Here is a 9,312-nt window from a genome sequence, read left to right as displayed (position 1 = left end):
AACCTCAGTGCTCCAGCTGATCAGCCTTGGGCCCATACTTTCTCCTCTCTAGGCCTTGATCTCCCAGGCTGTTCGAAGGAGATAATGAAACTTAACTAACCTCAGAGGTGCTGAGAGAATATAGTCCCCACTAGCAGCATCTCCTTCCAGATGCTGAAGCCAGCGTGACCACCACACCAGACCCAGCCCAGCTGCCCAGCTACTCTAGCCCATCCACCCAACACCCATGGCTGAGAGCAGGTGGGCAGGGTCTCCATGGAGACTGGCCTAAGACCCCCACAGGCAAAGTGTGCTTGACCAGGTGGATGAGATAGGGCCGCAGGTGGGCAGGGCATGGTGTGCAGGAATAGGATAGGTAGGCAAGGCTGGAGTCGGGGTCAGGGCCAGGACTGCAAGGCAGTGCAGGCACAGAGCTGTGCAGGCAGTGGATCGTGACTCTGCCCCAGGCCCTGGCCCCATGCTGTCACTGCCCTGTGATCCTGGCCCCAGCTACCCATCCCATGCCTGTACGCCGCTCCCAGCCTGCCCACAGCTCCATCCCATCTGCCTAGCCAAGCATGCCCTGTCCCAGGCCTGCCCACAGAAGTCTCTATGGAGACCCTGCCCTGTGGACTGGTCTAGTAATCTACCTCTTAGGGAGTTTTGGGGAGCTGTTGCAGGCTGCGAGGCAGTGGGAGGTGCTGACCTGGCCTGCAACAGCTCCCCAAAACTCCTCAAGTGGCCCTCTAGCCAAAAAAAATTGCCAAACCCTGGCTCAGACACTTGCTGTCAGGATCACAGCTTTATCTTTTCCAGTGTTCTCTTTTTGCTCCTAATTGAAATAAGGGGCTGAGGTGTCTCTGGAGGTAGGAAAAGCTGGTTAAACATTAGGCAGACCTGCTTGCTGGAAAGCAGGGACCTGGCAGGGACACTGTGTTGGAGTAAGAAGCTTTGGATGCTACTTAGAAAGGGACCTGTGGGGAAGGGGGAGAAAAAAGGGGAGCTGCAGACGTAACGTAAACACTGCACAATCATTAATTATAACAGAGCCTGGGAGCCGCATGGGAGGGGCTGCTTCTATCGAGGTCCTCTTCTACCTGGCAGCCACTTTTGTCTTAACTTCTGCCAGGCCCTATGGCTCCACTGACCCCAAATCTGGAGAGCAGGGAACCTGGGAAAGCTCTGCAGCCTGAGAATTATCCAGCCTGCAGGTGTCCCTTCATCTTCATCCCCGATGTCCCTGGAGGAGGCAGGGAACCTGCCATGCCTTGTGTTGGAGCATACTTCATTTAATTTTTAATTGGCATTTGGATAAAATAGAACACGTTCTGTCACTCGGCCAGGCTGGTAATGAGGAGGAGAGGGGCCTGACCTCTCTGGCCTGCCAGGAGGGAGAGCTCTGAGAACTAAGGGAGAGCCCCACTGGCAAAGAGAGAAAGTGCAAGAGAGATCTGAAGGCAGATCATGGAGAGCAAGGCCTGAGAGATCCCCAGGCAAGGATCCTCCCAGCTTGGCTCCTTTCATCTTTCAGCAGACAAAAAAAAAATCCATCTGAAATTAACCAAGATCCAGTAAATTGACTTTAAAAATACAGTGACTGCTGAGCTTTCTAAACTTGGAGTTCTTGTTTTGGAGACCCACTCAGGAGTGGAAGCATCACAGATCAGACAGCAGGGCTCATATCCACCCTCCCCTCCCCAGCCTAGAATGGTGTCCAAGCAAAATGGGAGCTAGGTTTGGGAATTATCAACATGGAAAAAGGGTCAGAGAGTCATAGCAGTCATTCTAGACTTAGGATTCACTAGCAAAGATGAATGGCTTTGGCAAACTATAGTGCAGTGATTGAGGAAGGCAAATGTCAAGAGTACGCTTACACAGCAAAATGCAGTGCTGCGTGGAGGTACCCTGGTTGGTTCAGTACTGGAGGTAAGCTAGCTGTGTTAGCTCAGGTAAAGCATTGAGCTATGCCATGTTGAGAACTGGGCAATACACGCGGCCTTCGCCATTTGTGGGGATCCATTCTGGAGATCCCCATGAATGGCAAAATCCGCAAATACAGCACTGTGTTCATGAATGTCATAAATGCAGTGCCCCCAGCAGCTGGGAGAGGCACAGCTGCACTGGCAACAGCGGGAGCCCAGCCAGTAGCAAGCGTGGAGCTCCCAAGGATCCCTGCGTGGAGCTCCCAAAGAGCTCCTGTAAGTGTATTTAAGATGCAGGTTCAGCATTCGCAAACATTTGAAACTGCGAATGCTGAACCCACAAATAACAAGGGTTTCCTATACTGCTTCTGGTACCTTTGGATCTCTACAGGCACTGACTCAGTGTAGACATAGTCACTGAGGTAGGTAGGAACAACACAAGGGACAACCTTGAAGGCTTAGACATCCTGCTCCTGGATGTTACACCAAGCTGGGACAGGACAGAGACCCAGGCAGACAGCCAAGGCTTAAGACTCCCTAGTGCAGATCACAGTGGGTGGCCTGAACCCCACCCTTTTTCCAGCCCCCATAATAGAGTCATGCCAGGGATTAGCAGGGGGTGTGCCAACATGCACAGGTCAGGTGGCCAGACTGCTGTTATCTCTTGGCTGGTACAATCAGGGAAGGCCCAGCAAATTCATCACAAGATTTAGTAGGATCTGGCACAGCTGCTCTTCCTGCACTGGGGGCTGAGGCATCACCCAGTGAGGACTGACATATGGGAGATGCAAGTGGCCTTGGAGCTGGCTTTGTCTCTCTTTCCTGGGCTGCCTCTCCTGGAAGGCACCGCTTAGGGTTTTAGCTTTAGGTGGATAATGAAGAAAAATCAGTGTTGTATTTTCATCCCATCTAATGCAACACAAATAGAAGTCCTCCTACTTCATAGCCTGGTAATACCAACACTGACTGATGTGGGGAAGAAGGCACTTCTCTATGGAGACTAAGAAGTTCCCAGCTGCCCCCCACAGGGATTTCTTCATCTTCCTATGAAGCAACTGGGCTGGACAAGACACAAGACAAGGTCTGAGCTGCCCCAGCAGCATGGCAGGGACCACTCTGGAGGGGCAAGAATACCATACAACAGGGAACCCTAAGCAAGGTTTCATCGGTGATAGCTAATTTTTGTTTTTCTCTCTTTGGGGGTGTTGCAAGGAGAGCCTCTTTGACTCTTCCACCTCCCCACCCCCTTAGTAGCTTGGCACACACACCCTGCTCCTGTCCCATGCTTGGCCAGGGTGAGCATGCCAGCTGGTGAACATGACCTCCCTCCCTGCACTGAGCAATCTTGGGCACGTGCCTGCAAGATGTCCCAGTAAGATAAACCGCTGCCAGAGCTGCTGTGTGCTACACCCCACAGAATAGTTGCAAGCAGTGGATGGGTTCACTGCAATGTTCTCCTCTCTCTCTGTCAGCCTGGAGAGGGGGAAGGGTGGTGGTGGAACCAAATCCAATCTAATTAAGGGTAATTACCATTCATCCCAGGAAACGGCAGGAGATGGAACCCACTTTCTCCCAGTCTATTAATAGCTGTCAGCAGATGCCTGGGTCCTGCTGGGATCCAGGCAAAAGCAGAAAGCATTGGGAAGTGGGGGAACTCAGAGACACGTAGCTCTCAGAGTGTCCTTTCTGCCTCATCTCTGCATGATGTTACGCCCCCTCCCCAGCAGAGAGAGGGGATGCAGTTTCCTCGAGGAGTGCAGCAGGCACAGGGAGCTTTTAACTCATATTTGGAAAGTGAAATCTCCAAGGTTTAGTGATCAGGCGCTGCAGTGGGTTGAAGCATTAACCTGTCCTTCTGGATACAGGATTCTGAAGCCTGACCTGAGTCACCAATTCAATGAAGGTGTCAACTTATCCTCATTAACCTCCTTCTTACGCTCAGCTGGACTTTCTGTCACAAAAACAAGGCTTGTTGGGGCAGGTGACATACCTCAACCGGGATCATGGAGTCAAGGACCGTTATATATCCCCTCCCCACATCCTGCTCCAAGCAAAGAGCTCCTGGCACCTGAAATGAGGCCTGTATATTAAAAAGCACCCTAAGCCCTACCCAAACTACTCAATTTTGCCCCAGGGGCAGGATGAGAGGAACAAACAAAACATACATGACAAAGGTTAATCCTGTCACTGAAAGCCCCCCATATGCTAGCATGATGAGCAGGGTAAAAAAACTCTTGTAGACCAGAATCACATGCTAATCCTATCAAGCTATTTACAGACATCACAGAAGTGACATGTGCAGCATGTGATAGGCTCAAGGGCAGAATAGAGGTACCTTGGCAGTGCTGGATGGGAAGAAGTTTGCACCAAATCTTCCTACAATTGGTCCCCTATCAAAAATAAACACCCAAAGCACAAGTGCAGTTCCAACGGGTACAGTCTGTCACTAGCACAAATGGTACACTGTGCCCAGATAAATCATTTTGCTAGTGCCAGCCCCATGGGGGAGAAACCAAGTAATCAATTCAGCGAAGATGAGAACTGTGTTGGTGGGATACCCTAGCAGCTGAGCATAGCTCCTAGAGAGGGGATGGACGGACAGGCGCGTGTGCACACACACGCACGCACACACCCTGAGTTACCTTCTTTGCCAGTGCATTTCTTTGTCCTAATTTGTTGCTGAATAATGCCTGACAGTCACAGGGAAATCTAATCTAGGAATTCCCTGCTCTGGCTAAGTGAATTCCAGCTACTCCTGTGCTCTGCGCCACAAGGGGCGAGGATTCCCCTGTGTTAATGGTGGGTTCTCCCAACTCATTAACCCTGCAGTGCAAAATGTCTGGAATAACAAGGGCTGCTTTGGCATCTTGTCAAGACTCCCATGGCATCCAGCCCTGTTATTTGCTTGCACTTGCATCTTCCTTGATGAGCAGGAAGTGCTTGTTGTTCAAGTGCCTCAGCTAGAAAAACATGCAGCTGAAGAGCTTTGTGTTTTTCCTGCAGTGAGAGGCCACCAGATGGGTGGAGGGAGGGAGTCCATCAGTTTGGTGCTAAGGCTACATTTTAGTCATCACTACACAGTGAAGCAAAGATGGTATTTACCCATTCTGTCGCCATATGGGGCCACAGTCACCACAGCCTCTACCATCTCAGCCACAACCCTACAGGACAGTGTCACACGTGCTCCAGAGCTGGACAGACAGCCATGCCATGGCAGCAGCAGAAAAACTGAGACAGCAGTAGTGAGGGGAAACGTGAGAGGACCTAGGAGGCTCCACTAAACAAAACTAATGCCATAGGCCAGGCAAAAACACAGAGAACCTACACTGGACAGCAGCCTCCGGTCAGATTGGTACTTGAGGCATCAACAGATAAACTCCTGTACTCTGAACTAGTGGTTCTCAACCTTTTTTGCATCACAACCCATTTGGCCAGTCCTGACCCAGTGTCCCTCACTCCTGACCCACTACCCCCCGCCCTCAGGCCCCAGCATCCCAGTGTGTGGGCTGGTGGGGGGTGGCACATGGTGGGCCCCAAGCAGCCCCTTGCAGGCTGGAACTTTGCCAGCCTGCAAGGGAAAAGCCAGTTTCTCATGTTTTTCTCCTTTAAAGGAAAATCCATTTTGAAAGTTTGTTTGCAATCCTTTCATATATTCTTGAGACCCACTTTTGGGTCATGACCCATGGGTTGAGAAACACTGCTCTATACTGCTATAAATCATATCAGGACCAGGAAGAGATTGACAGTTTTTGCTATGCCTTGCCAATAGGTGGTAGGGAAGCAGATAAGTCTGTCCCATGATGGATGCAGACAGATGAAACCCAGAACACTGTATAACTTGCCCTTGAAGACTTCTACCCGATTCTTTCAGGGGTTATTCATCATAGAGCAAAGTTACCCAGCTGTAGGGGTTTGCATTGTCTGTCTGTTCCCGGTTTACACCAGTGTAATACCAATCCCATCAATGTAACTGTTTTGTCTGTCCACCCCCTTTCTCAGGATGTTGCTCAACATTTACTAACAGCAGGGTGTTTGCATGCACACTGCATTGCAGGGCCAGAGCAGAGGTCTGTGGCTTACTAAAGCAGCCTGAACTATTAGTACTGCATCAGTATTAGGCATAAGCAACTGTGTGCTCAAGCCTCATTTGGGTAAACTAGATGTGTTCCCTTCTCAGAGCTTCACAGCGCTGTCTCCCCTTTACCCTTCTATTCTTTGTTCTGCCCTTATCAAAACCACTTCCTTGCAGCAAGAAATTATTTGGTGCATACAAACACATTTAGAGTAATGCTAAGACATTAAAGATGGAGAAGCCTAATCTACTACTCCCCTCTTCCTAGCTCCAGTCTCAAGAGCTGTGTTGCAATTGTTTCCTTATAGTCATGGCCCCATCACCTGAACAAGACACTGGATCCATGTTATCGTGGATCCAGAAGTATTAGTTGGAAATAAGATTTCATATCAATTAAGTTCAACTGATTGTATGCCACCCCCAAATGCCAGTATGCCCAGAGATTTGCACTGACAATGAATCATAGATGCTGGAGGGCTAGGAAAGAGGGAGGACTTAGCAGTCAGATGGAGAACTGCTTTCCTTTTTAACCTATGAAGAGGATAAGACTGAGGGTCTTGGTGCTGGGAAAGGGATGAATCACTTTTTCTCTCTACCCCATTCACAGTGAAGCAGGCTTTTGCTCTGCATTAATGAGGCTGGGTTTGGGGTCAGTGTCCACCACTGCCACTCACAGTATTGAGAACATGCATTAGTGGGATGTTTCTTCAAGAACAACTAGTATCTAATTAATACTGCCATGTAATTTACTGTTGCTGGGTTCCAGAGTTAACACCTATCTGAGCTAAATGAGCCAGTGCATCCCTTGCTCAAAGACACTGTTTTATGTGCTGTGTAAATGTAGGGACACACCACTACATTGTTTACATTAGTATCACAATCTGTAGGATTTTGGCAATCAGAGGGGCTAGAAGCCAAATGTTTAAATGAAATCATGGACATTACAGCACGACTATGCAGCCGGGTCAAAAAGAGCATAGAGTTCCATAATCTCATGATACGTGGAGCTCTGCCTACAGCGTATTACCTGTGTAGTTTGACATGTCCCAAGAGACTACTCAACCATTTGGGAGGCATCATGGAAGAAACATTTTCCCCAATACACATTTTAAGTGCCCCTTTCCCCAGTTTCATCCCATTACAGTTTGAGATATTTCTCAATCCCTCAAATAATCCCCTTCTCCTACTAGGTTTTATATCCTCCAGATATTTTGATTTTTGTTCAAAGAATCAAAATCCTCCGAAAGGCAGTAGACAGACACTTGGCTTGCTGCTACGGCAAAGCTATATCTATCTCAGGGCTTTTCAATCTTTCCTATCTGGTGACCCTATGCTATGGTAAAAAGTAGCTTGGGGAGTCCCCTGCCAACCATCTGTAGAAAAAAGAGAGGGTGGAGAAATTATGTTTTATTTCCCTCTCATGCTCCTTCTGAAAAAATCAGTCCTTCCTGGTTCCAAATCAGAGAAAGTAGATTGTGTTACTATGCACTGGCTCCTTTTTATGGACTGTTACTTATGCTGCCTTTTTGCTTAAAGGGTTAACTGTCAAAGAGATTGAGCCCCAAATGTGACCTGTATCCTGCTCTGCTCTGGTGGGCAATGCCTTGTGACATCTACTGATCCCTCTTGCTATGACAACTATCCCCATGACTGGTAATGAATGATCATTGAATGGATGAATCAATGAATGATCAGTATCACACAAGAACAGGCTTTATGCATGGTGATTTTGTGAGGATTACTTTGTTATTAAGCACTGTTCCACAGCCCTTACTTACACTAGCACCATTGACTTCAGTCAGCGCTGGTGCGAATCAGGAACAACTCCACTGAGCTCAGTGTCAACGAAAGTACTTACCAGATTTCTCTGCTGCCCTCATCCTCATCACCCGAGTTCCTCTTACCCCAGAAAGTGTGTTCCAGAATCTGTAGACTTCAGACCAATTTCTGTAAAGTACTTTAAGGATGTCAAAATAAGGCACACTCCCGCTGAACAGAAGCTTGCCTCTGAAACAGTCCCATTAGTTTCACTAGAACTGTGTGTAGTGTAAGGGATTACTCACTGTGTGTAAGCATTGCCATATATAAAGCCTGAGTAAATTGCTATTGCAGTATTGCCAGCCCAAGCATTCAAAACCCAAAAGTCAGGCCTTTAAAAAAAGTCATGAGATTAGCTAAAAATCATGCAATTTGAGATTCTTTTTAAGGTCCTTTTTTTTTAACCTTCTGATTTCCTGGACTTTCAAGGTCACATTTGCAATCTAACCTCCACAACCATGATGGACAACCCCCCTTTTTTCAACAATGAAAGTAGCTGGCACTATCTTGGGATTTACAACATATCAGAAGAGTTGGCAACATAATTATGCTTCCTCCTGCAGATCACCCATCTACTACCCTGTATATGTATTGTTCTGCTCTGTGCACACCAGCATTGAAAAAGAACATCAATTGGAAAAAGCCACATTTCTATCTGAAATTGCAGGGTCTACAGGGACAAGAACAGAGGTGAAAGTAACATTTGCCTGGTTGTTTTCTTTGAATAAGATAACACACAACATGCTAGGGAAGTTTCAGTGGTGTTGAGGGTTCAGCCTTTTCCCAATATTCTGCCAGCAGGTTTTCATCACTAACAACAGCAGCACCAAAACTGAGCAGGGAGCAGAGAAGGATGAAGAGGGAAACCCAAGGATGCTTAGCAGTGCTCTTGGACCTGCTCCAAAGTCTCCTCTAAACATTATCAGCAGAGTGGGGAGAAGCAAAAAATAATATGATTATTAAGTTGTTGTTTTCCTCATGTCATTTAAAAGCAACTTGCAAAAAGTATGAGGTTTTTAGAACAAACCAATTTCAGGAAATTCACTCAGCAGGCTGGGGGATATAAAACTAGTCTGCTTCTGCAGACCACCACAACCAACTTCACACCCTCATGCTTCAAACCAGCAGTTTCCAATGTGGTGGCCAGGGTGCCATGGATAAAACTTCAAAAACAAACACACACACACAAAAAAAACAAAGTAAAGGGAAGTTGCCTTTTGAAGTTCCGGATCTAATGCAATGTTAACTAATGGATGCGATGATCAGATTGATCTAAATTCTAAACTTTAATATTTGTATTGGTGCCTGCTGCTTTTTCTTTTAAATTTGAATGTGCCCTTGGGCATATAAATGTTGGGAACCCCTGCTCCAAACCATTCACCATCTCACCCTCACATCCCCAAAGTAGCAGGACACCTTTGGCAAAGGCAAGGCCAAGGGCTCCCCATAGGCCAGCCTACATTCCACCCTAATCCCACAAACCACTGTGGACCTAGCTAGGTGGCTTCTACACAGAGCCAT

Source organism: Crocodylus siamensis, chromosome 1 (assembly GCF_052110815.1).
Source record: "Crocodylus siamensis isolate JL-2025a chromosome 1, ASM5211081v1, whole genome shotgun sequence".
In the NCBI taxonomy this organism is placed as follows: Eukaryota; Metazoa; Chordata; order Crocodylia; family Crocodylidae; genus Crocodylus; species Crocodylus siamensis.
This window is presented reverse-complemented; position numbering follows the sequence as displayed.